General features: G+C 35.1%; 1 protein-coding gene across 1 annotated transcript in view; it reads right to left on the bottom strand.

The window, feature by feature from the left end:
- Window positions 1-16,045, bottom strand: part of LOC108727748 (transmembrane and TPR repeat-containing protein 1) — a 141,542-nt gene that overhangs the window by 66,865 nt on the left and 58,632 nt on the right. The window lies entirely within an intron of this gene.

Genomic DNA, 16,045 nt, shown 5'->3' on the forward strand with positions numbered 1-16,045 from the left:
CAGCCAATCTTTTTTTTCAGTGTACTTTTTCATTCCATTTGAATGAATATTTTTTTAATGATTACGAATATTTTTGTTTCGTATTCACTTTTACTCTGTATTATCTGCACGTAGCTTGCGAAGCCTGCAAGTGAAAACAGAAATCTATAAAAACAATGACTATGAATACACCATGCGCTTAGACCGCGACCTATACGATGGACATCCTTGTTTAACCTGTGGCGACTCGTTACCAGAGGTCTAGCGAAGACTCGCGCGGATTCTTGTGAGTACCACAGCCACACGAATTCCTTTTAAACAGGATCTCAATCTAAAATTTTCGAGCGTCTAAGGCAGGTCCCATTGCATCGCCTTACTGATAAGTTCAGTGGGGACCGGGACGAAACACCGCGGTCAACCATAGTTCGAGTCGACAGGATCATCGAACATCGTAATTCTTTCATTTCGGCGAATCTCACAAATTGATTCCTAAAAACCTATAGATTAAGCAAAGACATTTTTATTGGGAATAAATAATATATCTCGGAATTTAATGTTTACAGACCATAATGAACGAGATATCTTATATAAGATATTTTATAAAATGTTTATAACATTACTATAATGTAACCGGAATTCTATCGGAATATGTATGACGCTCTATCAAATAAATATTTATAAATAAAAAACGTATTGTTTTCTAAAATATTTTTCAAAATTTCTAAATTTCCTTCATAAAATCTGAATATTACAATGACAAAAATAAATAAAATTCATTTTTTTACTTAAAGTTATCAAACGGTTAAAGGGTAACTACTGCTTATTGGAGCTTTCTTTATCAGTTTATATTTTGTTTGAATGAATATGAATATTTTATAATACTCGTTAAATATTCGTAGTTTTTTTATATATGAATAAACATTTTTTGAAAACCCAAAATTTTGAATGAATATATGATTACATTTTTTTTAATGTGAAAATTTTGAATAAATACAATTTGGAGCTCAATTACAAATTTTTGTATTCATCGGACACACTAAAAAATATTATTAAACATCAAGTCTTTAAATCTCTAGATCGAGACCGAATGTCTTGACCTTTTCCTTACTTATTTGATGTATTCACATATCTGTTTAGATTAACTTATTGTTTACACAAAAAGTTATAAAACTTTTATATAATATTATTGAATTTGACTTGTTACTTAATTCTTAACTTATTTCAATGTTGTTTCCCAAAGATGTACAAAACGTAAAATCTGTTATTAAGTTATTAAATTTCATATTCATGTGTAGCTTAATACGAGTGTTTTGTACGAGTAATACAATATTCTGACAAGTATTATTGCACTCGATTCCACTTTTGTTTAACAAATTGAGCACGTCTACGTTTGGGTAATACTAATATTCCCACAATTAATTAATATCATCATTCAATGCGGTAAACCGCAGGCAACGTAGCAAGGGGAGAGAAAAGTAGTGATGTGTATCAACGATGACGCATAACGCCATGCAACACGCATTAAATTTCCAGCAATGCACGAATTCCCCATGTGGGTTAACGTCACAATCAATTGTACATTAACGAAAGATTATTCTGTGATAGAGCATGTAATGAGTATGACTGTTTTAATTAGCTGAATTCGTGAATGTACCGCGAACTAGTGAAACAAGCGAGCAAATCAAACCATTATTTTAATATCATGTCCCATTGTTCCATACGATTCAATTAACTGGTGTCCGTATAATGCTACATAACACTCGTTAAATTGTTCACATCTGCATTTGGTGAACGCGGAGATGAAGATGCAGCTGTCTCCTTTCTATTAATATTTCTGACCTTGCAGTATATATTCATTCTGATAGTGATATAAAATTAAACGTTCAGATACCGTACAGCACCACAAAGTAAAACGCATGCGCGGTTCAATCCATGATTCGTTGTGAATCTCTTGTGAAGGAAACGTTCCACGCAAGCCGGAACGATCGCGCAACTTCATGTTTAATTTGACCTAAAACCGAGCTCTGCGGGTAAACCCATCCTACCGAATGTCCTCATCTACCCATACACCGCCACCCCTTTCCGCGCTCGCAAAATTCATCCCTTCTGCGGAACTGACGCAAACCGGGGGGTCAGGTCTCTTTCGCTGGCAATATACGCCGATACGGCAACGACGTCGTAACCACGAAACGACAGCTCGGTCACTCGGCTCTCCTGCTGTAACTGAAGCGCTTCTCGCGCAGGGAAACATTGCCGTGAAGTATAACGACGTCCAAGAGAGAACATCCTGTTTAAAACGTATACGGCAGCGTGATTACCTTACGCCATAACAACGAGTCAACTGCAGTAAACATCCTTGCAAAATATATTGCGTAGATAACAGCGAGACTGAATAAAAATACTTTCATTTACAGTCAATCGTCTGCGGACAGACCGTCGTTGATAACCCTGAAACTGAAATACAAGAAACCGCGAGATATTACACGTAGAGAGAAAAAATTGAATCGTCGGGTTTCACATTGAATTATTATTTCTAGCGGAATACAGGTATAATCAAGATATGACATACATCATGTTACACTTTGATATTTTATCCACGTTGTGCTTATAATGAATACATTTTTTTGTATTCTAAGAGAGAATAGTTTTTTTTTGTGAATTTATATGTCTGTGTAACAGTAATATATACGCCTGTATTATAATGTCGTCATATTTTTATATAATCTCATAATGTAACAAGAAAGTACAGTTTCGGTATATTCCAGATGCGTTCTAGAGACCGCGATTATATTCGTGCAGTATAAGCACGTACGAGACACCGACAGTCTCTTGGCCTCTTTAATATTATAGGAGGCTTTAATAAAGCTTCAGCTTCTTACAGACTCCTAGCCCCATTCTCTCCTCTGTCACGACGACATCGTTAAAACCCCTCTGAACTTGCCCTACAAAAGACTAACGAAGTGGGCGAATGCCGAAATAGTAATGAGAGACCCGAGTAATATCGCTCCAATAATTCATAATATTATAAATGATTTATAATGTTAACGTATCAATTCGTTTATTACATTGCGATTCGAAACATGGCGATGTTCCGCATTTTTACTTCCATTTTTACTTTCAGGAACGCTCCGAACGTTATTCTGACAACCTTGTTAACTTCACCTGTATTCCATGTCAGCTGTTGGCAGCACGAACGGAGTGGAACTGACGAAAGAAAAGAGGCAAGTATTCGACCTCCTTCTCTTTTTTATTTGTCAGTGAATATTCTTTTTGAAGCAGTGATATAATTACAATCTTTTCAGCCGAAATTTAAAAAACAAGTATATAAATATATACGGTTCACGAATTTTTATCATTGATTTTTATCATGAACGTGAATGATTGTATAATGATTTTGCAATGTCAAATAATAGTCTAAATGTTTATACTATCATAAAAAAGAAAATGAAATACATATTTTATGTCAAGATTGATATCTATGCTTGATGCAATCGTCTTACGAAATTGTCGATTCAATTAATCTTTGACCTGATTTGACATTTCCGGAGTTCTATTCTTTCGCATCGAGGATCTAATAATCGTTGATGTCGTGCTGAAGATTTCTCGAGCAACGACTGTCGGCGGAGGGTTATTTTCTCGCTCGTTCACTAACCCACCGTCGTCAAACAGCAAGCCGCAACCGGTTCACCCTTAAGAAGTTCTCCCCCCCCCTTTCCTTCTGAGCAACGGCAATATCCTTTAATGAAACGTCTAACCGCTCGTACGGAACACTGGGATGATCGTCGTTGCGGCCACTATCAAAAGTATTTTCTCTATTTGTCCTCAATTACCGTCAGCCTGTGGTTCTTGAGTTGAGTCCGGGAGCGGAGGTCGCTAGGAAGTTACCAGAGCAACTTTTGTGGAATGGAACTTCAATTGGCCGCACGTGTTTCCATCCACGCTCTAAAGCCAAATAAGGAACACATTCGCCTTGTTTTATAGTTCTATTCAGGGAAAATGACAGTTTGCGTATCTACATTACATCTATGACGTATTCGTAACGTATGTATGTACATCACAAATATATCGCTGCGATTAAGGTGGTATTTTAGTAAAATGCCATCATTTGCCAAAATTTGAGGTGCTTCACCAGGACCCACTCAAAATTACAAATATCTGCATAATTTGAATAAAATATTAAAACCACGTGTATATCTTAATGAAATAGTATGGAACATAGTAAATCAAGAGCTGTATCTCTTCATTGAATAAAAACAAGATGAAATTATGTTTACTTTTCGAGGTTAAATTTATATGCAAGTTTATACATGTAAATATCTTTCCAGAATGGCCGTTGACCTATTATTTTTTTGTGACAATTAAAATCGTAATTTTTTAAACTATTATAATTTCGTTTTTAAGAAAAGTCTATGGTAAGATTTGTGTGCAGTTAGTGAAAAAAGCGTCTGCGAATCTTATCCGTCACTAAGTTATATGTGAAAGGTGAAAATACATTTTCAACATTCTTTTCTCTCTTATTTCATTGTTAACCTACAGAATTTTGCACACGTCCATTTCGGTACTTCAATTTCATTATATAAAAAAAATTAGACATTCTATGATAACTCGATTTATTAAAGAACCACCTTAATCAATATGTTTTTTATTATTCCTTCAGAAATAAATTTTAATCAATTCTCAATATGTAGTAAGGCAGACATGAAATATGTATCGTGACAAATTAAAACATTAAAAAAAAAATTGCTTAGAAGGCACTCCAGAAAACGCTCGTGCAGTGTGTAGAGTCCTATGATCCTGTTTGCAGAACACTGTGAAAGTTCAGCTTCGCTCTCAAAGGATATATATCTATAGAGATGCATATGTAGATAGCATGTATATCGGGTATACGTTCAACGGAGAGTTTCCTGCGTGTCATGGAAAGACTGACAGCGCAGAGCAAAGACATGAAAATGGTAAACGCGTAACGCAAAAATGAAGGAAGAAAATTAAGCTGCAGTACATTACCCCATTTTAATATACCTATTTTAACAGATTACGAAACATTGCACACAGAAATAAGGACTGATTCAATTTTTCCCTCAATTTAACCCGTTACATCCGAGTGAGCTTGAAGACGTGCTTCTTACATGGTCGCCCGCTTTCGCGTCAGCTTGCGCGGAATTTTTTAAATCGTTGCTTTTGCGACTTCTCATTCAACTAGCTTGCAACTCTTTAAAAAGGGATATGTACCCGAGATTGCGAACGAAGGAAACCGGCGAATAGTACCTCGCTAATACAGAAATGCTGGAACTGCGTCCCGGATGTTCTAAAATATTTCTCGTACTGCGGAATAAATGATTCCACATTGAAAATGATAAATTACTATGTTGAGACTCCAGTGCTCGCTGTTCGCACGTCGAGAAACATTCGTTTCTCCGCACGCCCGTTTGATCCGACATATTCCTCGCTCGTGATCGTCTTCCATAGCGGCGCAAATTCGAGTTTCGACCGTAATGGACGATCTATCTCGTCTAGAAGTAGGGATCCGTCGTCGTATCACGCAGCAGCTGAGAACAAGACCGGCGTGGAGAGAATTAAAGGATGGGGAGAAGAGAGGGGATAGGGCGAATACGCTCGAATTCTGAGCGTTATGAATCGTGCAATCAAGGAACTTGGAACTCTCGGCTTCAGACTTCAACCAGCTGATACCTTTCTACTTCCGGCTGTTTCCGAAAAGGACGGCGTAATGTGAGACACCAGTGCGCCAGTGATATCCACTTGTATGTAGCATGGAACTGAGAAAACGAGAAGAACGGAAAGACACACAAGTGCGTACCTTATACGTAATGAAACCGTTTTGAACTTAATTGTTCGCATCACGAGCGCAGACAACAAAGCGTGAATCTTTTCGCTTGATAAATTATTCTGTCTCATTTTATTATTTCACGTTCCGAATGAATGTTGTATGGAACTGTGCACTTTTGCATGCGGTTTTCGAACTACGATCGTAGACAAATGTTTCTGCTCGCGTCACCAACTTACGGATATTTTCTGAGCATCGACTACTCGACGAAACTCCTTTGGGAACAGAGCGACACGTTTTCTGTAACGTTTCGACGTCAGCTCAAAGAGGGAGGAACACCGCTGGAAACGGGGAGAGAAAAGTTTCGTCCGCGTGAAACGAGGTTACCTCTTCTACTTTGAATCGACGTCCCACGAATCGTGCGCGGAATTACGCTGCTGGTAGTCGCGAATACCATCGCCATGAATATTTCACTGCGGGATTTCGCAAACGCACGCGCGGCCAAGAGGAAACTAGTGAGGCAGAATCTTGCCAATAATGTGTAAGTGCTTTTAGATAAATTGCGTTTATACCGCACGTTAAAGCAACAAGAATGTAGGACTTACATTGACGTCAGTACATTTACATCAAGTTCCTTCATTAAGCTTCGGAATAAAAGTACATACGAAGTATATTTGCAAACGGACTAGTACTGGGGCGTACGAGAAGAACGTCTTGAAGCGAAAAATATCAAAGGCTTGACGGAGAACGAACAGCGACATTGCAGACAGTAGTAAAACGGCGTTTGCCGTAGCGAAAATATTCTGTTGAGAATAACTCCCGTTTCCTCGGCGAATTAAATTTTTCATTACAAACTTCTACCGCTGTGAAAATTCAACTGCATCGTCTCGGCGCAGCAGCGCTTCCGTTCCTAACGGCTACGCTGGGCTCCGCTCGGAAAATCCACCAAGCTCACAGGAGCCACGATATTTTTTCCATGTCCAAAGGCGAAGAAGGCGGCCGACTTTCTTTTTGTCTTCGTGCAGAACGGACAGCCGTGGGATTCGACGTGTAAACGATATCACCGCCTGTCCATTGTGCCCGGCCGATAATTCTTTCCGCCTCGTCGCCGAGAAGCCGAGAAACTTTCGGCTTCCGTACCGTGCTCTTTCCTCCATAAATCAGAGATAAATCACTTTTAAACTCGCGCTGTTAACTCCAGGTCGTCGCCGACTTGGCCGACCGACGCCCGCGGATTCCCTCGGGTGAGAACGTCGAAATCGATGGTCCATGAGATAATGAATATGTCTCCCGGAACCTTTTTGATTTCCGCGAAAGGATGAAGCATACTTAATTAACAGACTTGAACGTGAAGCGGGACAATTATTCTATTCTTGAAATTTTAATATTACAGTACTCTCTTTCATCATTAATCTTGTTAGAACTTTTATCGGATATGAATAATAGTATATGTACTATAGGCAATAATATGTTTCCTTTTATAAGATAAAAACTTGTTTAATTGTTTATCACAACAACTTCTATCGATTTTTTCATTATATTGTTTATTGCATATTTAATTTTTTATTAATCCTCAGTATTCGCAAATCTAATGGATCCCAACATCTTCAACTACGTTATGAAAAATTATTTATAATAAATGTTTCTTATAATCTTATATAATTTTAAGTTACGTAATCTTATTCTTCAGATTTTGATCTTCAAAATAAAAAAAAATCATTCAATTATCTTAACTTTAAACAAAGATACATTAATTTAAAGTACAATACATTAGATCCCCAAATATTAGTCAAGGAAATTTCGAGATAAATACCGATTAGTTAGAGTTAATTATTTAAACATCTCACCGCATTTATTCAATACGTGATTTATTCAATAAAATGAATAACCCAATTTTATAATTAAATTACAATTAAATAAGATAAATTTCAATTCTTTTATAGAGAATAAGTCGATAAATTTTTAAATATATATTTAGAAAATCATTGTCGGTAATATAATATTTATACGAAAAGATCTTTATACTAAAACAATAGTCTATCTAACAAAAATCTATCAACAAACCTCAACAACAAGAACTTGAAGTCTGTTCGATGACTGAATGTAATTTTTATGGTCGGTCTTGATATTGTCGACCATCACGCAACGCTGCTGGTGGCAAGTGATGGTTATACTTCCGATAAATTGCAATTCCTTTCAATACAACGACTGACTTTGCTTTAAGCCACGGAGAAATAAAACTGTACGTTCACGAAAACATTCTCTTACTTTAGTTTCCGGTTTCCTTCCGCATTGCTCCGACATATTCCGGATATAACATTGTCATTATTCTCTTTACTATTTCTTTGAATTTACTTTGAATATATTCATATTAAAAAAGAAGTATTTAATTTTAAGATATTAAAATGTTTTATTCTTGTCTTCATTTTTCAAACATTTAAAGATGTTTCAATTTTAAACCTTTTTAATAAACAAAACACTATGTGTTTGGATTTAAAACACTATAAGGCTGGGTTGTTTCACCTTTTGGTAAACTTCAGCTCGTTGTCTTACTCTCTTACTCTTTCGTTTATCCAATAGGTAAACCACATAGTTTATCTGAAGATGGAACAACCGGCCCTAAACCGTTTAAAATTGAAGTATCTTTTATTAAATGTTTGTTTTGCAAAGATGTTTCAAATGCAAACATTTTAAACACTGTATTTTTACAGTGCGTCGTATCAGCAAATATATAATACATACAAATAAGTACATATCACAATAATAAACGAAAATGGAATTAACATGATAGATAATAATACCTAATTAAATTCTGATATCTACGATATCAATAATGATATCAAATTTTATACATATACAAATAGATTGATAGATATATGTATTATATCATACATATATCAATCAATTTCCAACGGTCGATTGTCGAGAGGATGTACAATCTATATAGAAGCTTTGCTAATTCCGAAGTACTGGTCATTGGTAATCCATAGGGACTCGTGAATTACTTTGTTAATCTAGACCAACCGGTTGAGCTTCCCTTAATTTAGTAACCAGGCTATTATATGTATTAAGTACAATTATCCCAGAATATACACTAGTATGAATTTGCCATACCGCATAATATCTATCCATAGTGTAGTGAATGACTGGCACAATTTCCGGGATTTGAATAATTTTCAGTGATTACACTAAGTGATTCATCAGGAAGACCAGGAGTAAAATGTACAAATTTTCGTAATTATAGGAAATTACCCGTTTTTAGCTTCATGATAAATTTTCAATTTTAAAATTATAAAATTTTCAACAATATATTCTCAACGCGAGAAAATTTTATTGAAAATTATATCATTTCCTCTATATGCATAGAAGGAAGGAATTTAAAAGATATCTCTGCTCAGTATTGATTTCTTGGAAGTAATGGAAATTCTAAAAATAAGGTGCTAACATCGTAACGTCTACGATTTTACAAATGATTTAACCGCAATACTCAGGTGTACAAACTTCGCTGCTATGCACGTAAAGAAAAAACAAAAAAAAAATAAGACTGCAATATATCATGAGGTCTCATGCGCATCTTGTCAAATTTATTTTTATTTTTTCGCAGGCAAGTAGTGTCTTTGGACAATCTTGTTGAATTTTCGGAATACAAGGACTGTTGCGCGCGGAGAAATGCTTCCGCTTTCGCATCGGGAAAATTGCACCCCGTGCTGTGGAAGTACCCTATGATTTTACGAATGATTTAACGGGAATGTATCGCTTCCTATGCTTCTCTCCCCTCCTTCTATGCTTTCCAACAATATCTAGAAAACATTCCGGTATGCACGTTGATGCTCTTTAGTTTCTTTGGATGAAAAGAGAAGGCATTTGAAACGCATCTCGCTCGATCTGTCTTTCCTCTTTATTCCCGCCTTCTTTCCTCTATTCCGCGAATGTTTCGAGATAGCGGCTTCTCTTCCGTGCATCGTGAAACGGAACACGTATTTTGTTTTAGCCCACTCGTTTGCTTTCGACAATACATGCGCACAGCGGAAGAACCACATTCGTCTTTTTCAATTCGAGAGACGCTTTGAGTAAAGACAATACTACTAAACAGTTTTCAAAGGTTCCCATGCCAAGCGAAAACTCAGATCTAAAACAAGCTGTTTACAAACGTACGCTTTTCTGCAAGAGTATTAGCCATTTATCTGTCTCACGATGAGATTTTCACATATATTTTACATTATTTATCTATAAAACATGTACGAAATATAATATGTATATAATTCATATTCCGTCTACAAAACTCCATTTCAAGCATCCTTCGGAAAACGAGAAAATTGCACTGTAAATGGTTGAGTTCTAATCGCTGTAAATCGCCTCTAGCCATATTCCTCCATGTATGAGATAAATAAAATAAATGTTGGAGAACATAACATTCACACTAACTAATTAATCTTATTATCATGGGACGCAAAGAGTTAGCGAATTAACGTTCCTTTTTTAGTTTTCGTATATGATTCAAGCTAGATGATGAAATTAAATTAAGCGATAATGTGGAAAGCTATATGCTATTACGATTACTGTATTTTGTTTGTAAATTTTAATATTATACGCGGTATAATAAATTCGCGAAGATAGATAAAAAGAAAAAAAAAGAGAAAATGCGATAAATGAAGAAATTATTATACTACAAACAACGGTATATAAGGCGATTATTTATAATAGCGAAGCTTGTTAGCCTTAGTAGGTTCTTTCAAACGTCGTTTTCTTAATGTACACTTTCCCTTATGAAAATCGTTTTGTTACGCTCACTTAATGGCGAGGTGAAATTGAGCGACTTTCATGTTCCATTGTAAGAAAGCGAGCGCGCTTTAATCTGATAAAATAGCTGTAATTTCGAAGAATTGTTCTTCTTCTTCGCAAGCTTTATACGTACGCGAAGAACAAAAGGTGTGTGAGTAAGATGATAAAGTAATATTCAACAGAATCACTTAGTGGACTGAATACATTTTCCGATCCGAATAGATGGACGGTGATTTTATAAAATGGCCGGTGTATCTTCGCGAGGCACTTCTGAACGATATCGCGCGATCTAAGTGTTCCAATTCTAATCTAGATTACTTTTGTCGTTCGCCTACGGCATTTGTCTTATCGGATAACGCGAGTACCATCGATAAATGTATCGCTAAAAATCGATGCATCCAATTTCATGTGCAAATCAGAATATCGAACGACTTATAGCCAGAAGCGATATGAGACGATCGTGAGCATGAAGAGATCGCATGATATGCGAATTGTAAGATCTTATCGAATAAAACTTAAATGTTTTCTATGCAATATTGAAACGAATGAATAAAGATAAGAGGAGTCTTAAAATATTCATAAGCTCCTGAAGAAAAGATGATTTTTATCTCGATTTTATCCTATTAGTATTTTGTAGGAACATAACGCTATGTAGAGTTCATTATTTAATTCATAGAATAAAAATTTTATCGAAATAAAATTTTTAACAGCGTTTTTCATCGCTTCAAGTTTATATGAAAGTAAAACGAGATTTTTACACTTCAAACCCTTTTAAAAAATCCTATTCAATTCACGTACCATCATCCTTTCTGACAATCGCATATTCACCCAATCAAAGGTAAACGGGAATTGAATATTTTGTACGGATTTGAACAAAATAGGAGATTGTAACAAGCAGTCTTTGAGTCAGACGTGCAATGGATGCAATTCGAGCAAAATCATGATTATCTTTGATGTGTTATTGCAATGGCCGCATGTAAACGTTCTTTAGTTTGTTGAAAGCCAATCCAATCAATATCTGACACACGATCTTGTTACACATCGCGAGTATCCATCAACAACATATTATCTTCAGTAAATCCAACATGCAGAAACTTGGACATATCGCGGAGAATACTTTTAAACAACTTCAAGTGGCTAAGTTTTCTATACAGTAGAAAACATTTTATATATTTGTGTTAAATTTTTATCACATCCGCGTGTTAATTTAACATAATGTGCATATTGTGTGTAAAATTGTTATTTTACACTTAAAGATGTTTCAATTTTAAACTTTTTTAACAAACAAAATACTACACTCTAAATTTCTTACAGTGAAATCTCACTCCAAGAAAATGAAAATATAATCACTCTTGAAAAAAATGAAAATATTTCACTTTTTTTCAAGAGTGGTTATATTTTTATTTTCTTGGAGTGAGATTTCACACTGCAAGAAATTTAGAATGATATGTGTTTAGATTTAAAACACATTATTTTCAATCCCAGCACTTAGTATTTTGTTTATTGAAAAAGTTTAAAACAACTCTTTAAGTGTTTAAAAAATGGACAAGAATAAAATATTTTAATATCTTAAAATTAAACACTTCTTTTTTGAATGTACTTACATGAAACGAATGATTAGCTTCCTAAAGAATCACTCGCTATTATAATAAAAACAAGCTTATGTATAATATGTAAAAAAAACAACTCATCAAACGACCGATGCAAATACTCGATGCTCTGCCAATTAAAGTAAATGTCCCAGTAGCCGGACGTTTAAGCGTTAAGTTCTCATAAATAATACAATTTATCATATCAAAAAGATTTTTAATATAAACATTTGAAAACTCAAGACTCCCTTAAGCAAGGAAAAATTATTTGAACCCACTCAATTATTAATTAAAATATTTAAATAAATAATAGAATGCGTCAATGTACCAGTGGCCGGACAAGCCGGTCGGACACTGAGACATAATTGTCCCAGTGTCCGATCACAATTGGAAAATTAATATGCTGACGGAAAATAATAATATAAATAGATGTTTAATGACAAAAGACAACTAATTCAAACTGATCTTTAAGGTAAAAAAAGCATTTGAGATTAATATTAATATAAATAAATAAAGTTTTGTGTAACTGTCTGGACATAGGTACTGTCCGATCCCAGTGACTGGACATGTACCTATGTCAATTTACATAACACTTTATTTATTTAAGTTAATATTAGTCTCAAATACGCTTTTTAAAACGTAATATTATAATTTAATTGTAATCTTTAAATGCAATTAAATTATAATACTGTAATAAAAAAAGCATTTGAGATTAATAATAATAAATTTTGTGTAAATGTCCGGACATAGGTACATGTCCGGACATTGGGACATTTACCTTAATTAGTCGTACAAGCACAAGTAGAATGCAGCCTATGTAATGAACGGCAACACGAGCATGGTAATTGATCGATCACAGAGATTTCCGCGTTTGGTGACCAAACGACGAAGTCCAGAATGACGGTTGGCGATCTCTCTTCACCCGATATAACCCTTCTTCTTCCATCCTCGCAAACGCGTCCTTTGTTCGGGCCAGTTTACATCGAACCAAAAGCCAAAGCTTCAATAGCGTTGTACTTAATTAGTGAGAAATTCCTTTCAACGGCTCAATGAAAGACTTAATTCAGGAACTAACAGTGCGCTTTCATCGACTGATCATTTCAATAAATAGAATCAAACTATATTAGCTATTAAAAACAAGAGCCAATAAACCAGAGGTTAAAACTGCAGCGAATTATTTAGTATTATGTTTTCCGAATGAGGTGAAAGATTTCCGATCCTCGTATAAATTTGATACTACACACGACATGATATAATTTTTTAAAATTAATGTCGAGCTAATGAACGTTTCGTGACAGAAGAGTATAAAGCCAAAAAGCATGGGAATTTTTAATGATATCGTGTAAGAAGTTTTGTGCCAATTCTGTATAACGAAAGAGGCAAAACGATGACTAACCGATGTGAAAATATTTTAACATTTAATGTGAATAAAAATAGTTTGCACCAATGCATCGTTAACATCTCAAAATCTGTTGAAATACATAATACGTATATATACCGCATCGCATATGATGCTCTTCCTACTGTTTCCAAATCTGGAAATGACACTGATTATTCTCGGTCAAGAGATGTTTATGAAATCTGATTCTACAGTTAGATTTTATCTGGTGCAGCAATTAAAAACAATAAAAATGTTACATGTGGTAGTAATGTAGAAAAAAATGCCGCTGCATGCGAGATGTGATTGCGGTATATTTTACAGCTCCGTGCAAAAATAATCACGGATGGTAGAGTATTTGATCTGAGTACACATTATTATCTGACTTGGTCGTCCGCGTACGACATGAACATGATATCACAATAGTGACACTGGCAACGAGGGTTGGCAGCGCACGCAACGAGTAATACATGCAATACCGCACGCACGTGATGTAACAGGATGCAGTGCGTGACCGGCAAGCAGGTCGAGCTTGTAATGGGCAGACCGGGACTTGCAAACCAGTGTCGTGTGCCGCCAGTAATTCCGCTCAAAAGGCACGATCCCATGCTAATGATGCGGAATTCGCCTTTATCTGGGTATCTATACAATCTATTTCCTATACATTCTTCTTGTGATTGCTTATTCATAATTACAAAAAATTACGACGCATTGATCATAATGTATCGCTTCATGATTCGTTGAGTCGCGAATAAATATGAATTCTGTATAGTAATATCAATTTCAAAAAATAAAAGCTGTATACACTACACTCTAAATTTTGGGAAGTGAAATTTCACTCTCGAAGAGTGATAGTTGCACCAGTCCGACAGGAGTGAAATTTTCACTCTTAGGGAGTGAAGAATCACTCCAAAAAAAGTCAATTTTCAATTTTTACGAAAAGTGAATAATTTCACTCTTCAAAAGAAGAGACTAAAGGTAAATTAAATTTAACCTCCCTACATCCAATCTTGACGAAATTAGGCTCATTCAACGTTTTTACAAAAAGAACGAATCTGGCATAAAAAGTGTCGCTCTGTCTCGTGAAGCGAGATATTAATCAATAAGTTTTTAGGAAATGACCTTTTAGGAAATTCACTCCTTGAAGGAGTGAAGTGAAATTCACTCTTGCTGAATTGGTGCAACTATCACTTTTCTTGGAGTGAAATTTCATTCTCAAAAAGGAGGCCGTTAAGTTAGGGCTGTTTCTCGATCAAAATGAAAAAGTTCCGAGATGTACAATTTGTATGTCATATTAAGCTACTTAACAGAGTTGAGTGGATATCACTTATCTTGGGAAAACATCGGAACTGTGACAGAAATCGTTATCAAAGACAATAAAATAAAAAATTGTTAAATATCAATATATTCCATGAATTAAGCAACAAAAATTGTATTCTTATTATTTAAACACGATAACTTGGTAAACATGTTTATTATTCAAAACTAGAATTCGAAACCAAACGATTATTTTGTATCAATAATCATTTAAACCAAATGATAAAATTATATTGAAAAAAAGATCTATTTTCTATAACTAAATATAACTTTTTTTTTTGGAACTTAAAGTAAAATATAAAGTGAAATATAAAAGATATATGTTTGATATTTGACGAAAACAAGAAAGAAGACTAGTGCAGTTTAGTGCAGGAATGAAGAACTTAATATAAAATTATCAATATATAAGTGTATCGACAGCTACATGATTTTTCAGTGAATATTTCCAGAATATATATATATATATATATATATAGAGAGAGAGAGAGAGATATTGAGATTGATTCTTTATTAACTTTCTCAGCTTTTCCAAAAATAATACAATACAATAATACATAGAGAGAGAGAGAGAGAGAGAGAGAGAGAGAGAGAGAGAGAGAGAGAGTTCCTCTCCATTTATGTAAACTTCGACGTTCAACGAACGCATTATAATCACCGACGTATTGTTCCATGCCGTTTCTCAACTTCCTAATCTAACGCTCTATAAACTTCCATTTCCACACATAATAACATAATTTGTGCAATAACGGCGGACAAAGCTTTATAGTTATATGCTTAAGTAAAGCGGGTTAAGCAGGGTAATATTATTAACGATGAAGTTTATCATTTTCGCTGATGCCGTACAGAAATACTTGATGGAACTCTAATACTATTCCTCCAATTTATATATAGTTCAAAAGAAAACTGACGATTCATCTAAAGTAACGCGCGCACTAATTATTCCTCTTATGGTCGATAAGCATCAACGTTGATTACAACAAAAACAAGTCTATCTTGAAGCAACAGTCAATCTCTCTCACTCTCCTTCCCTCTTGCCTCTGCCTCTCTCTCTCTCTCCTCTCTCCCTCTCTTTCCAGCGACGTGAACGAACACTTCAAATTCTGTCCGTCACGATCATAGCCATAATAAGATTAGGCTAATTACGTTTATGCACTTAGGAAAAGCGGATCAGCCAGACTCTATTCGCGCACGCAGATTCGAGCGGTTACGTGGCGAGTG

The sequence above is a fragment of the Mycetomoellerius zeteki genome, unplaced genomic scaffold (genome assembly GCF_001594055.1).
Source record: "Mycetomoellerius zeteki isolate Tzet28-1 unplaced genomic scaffold, Tzet1.0 scaffold52, whole genome shotgun sequence".
NCBI classification, from domain to species: Eukaryota; Metazoa; Arthropoda; class Insecta; order Hymenoptera; family Formicidae; genus Mycetomoellerius; species Mycetomoellerius zeteki.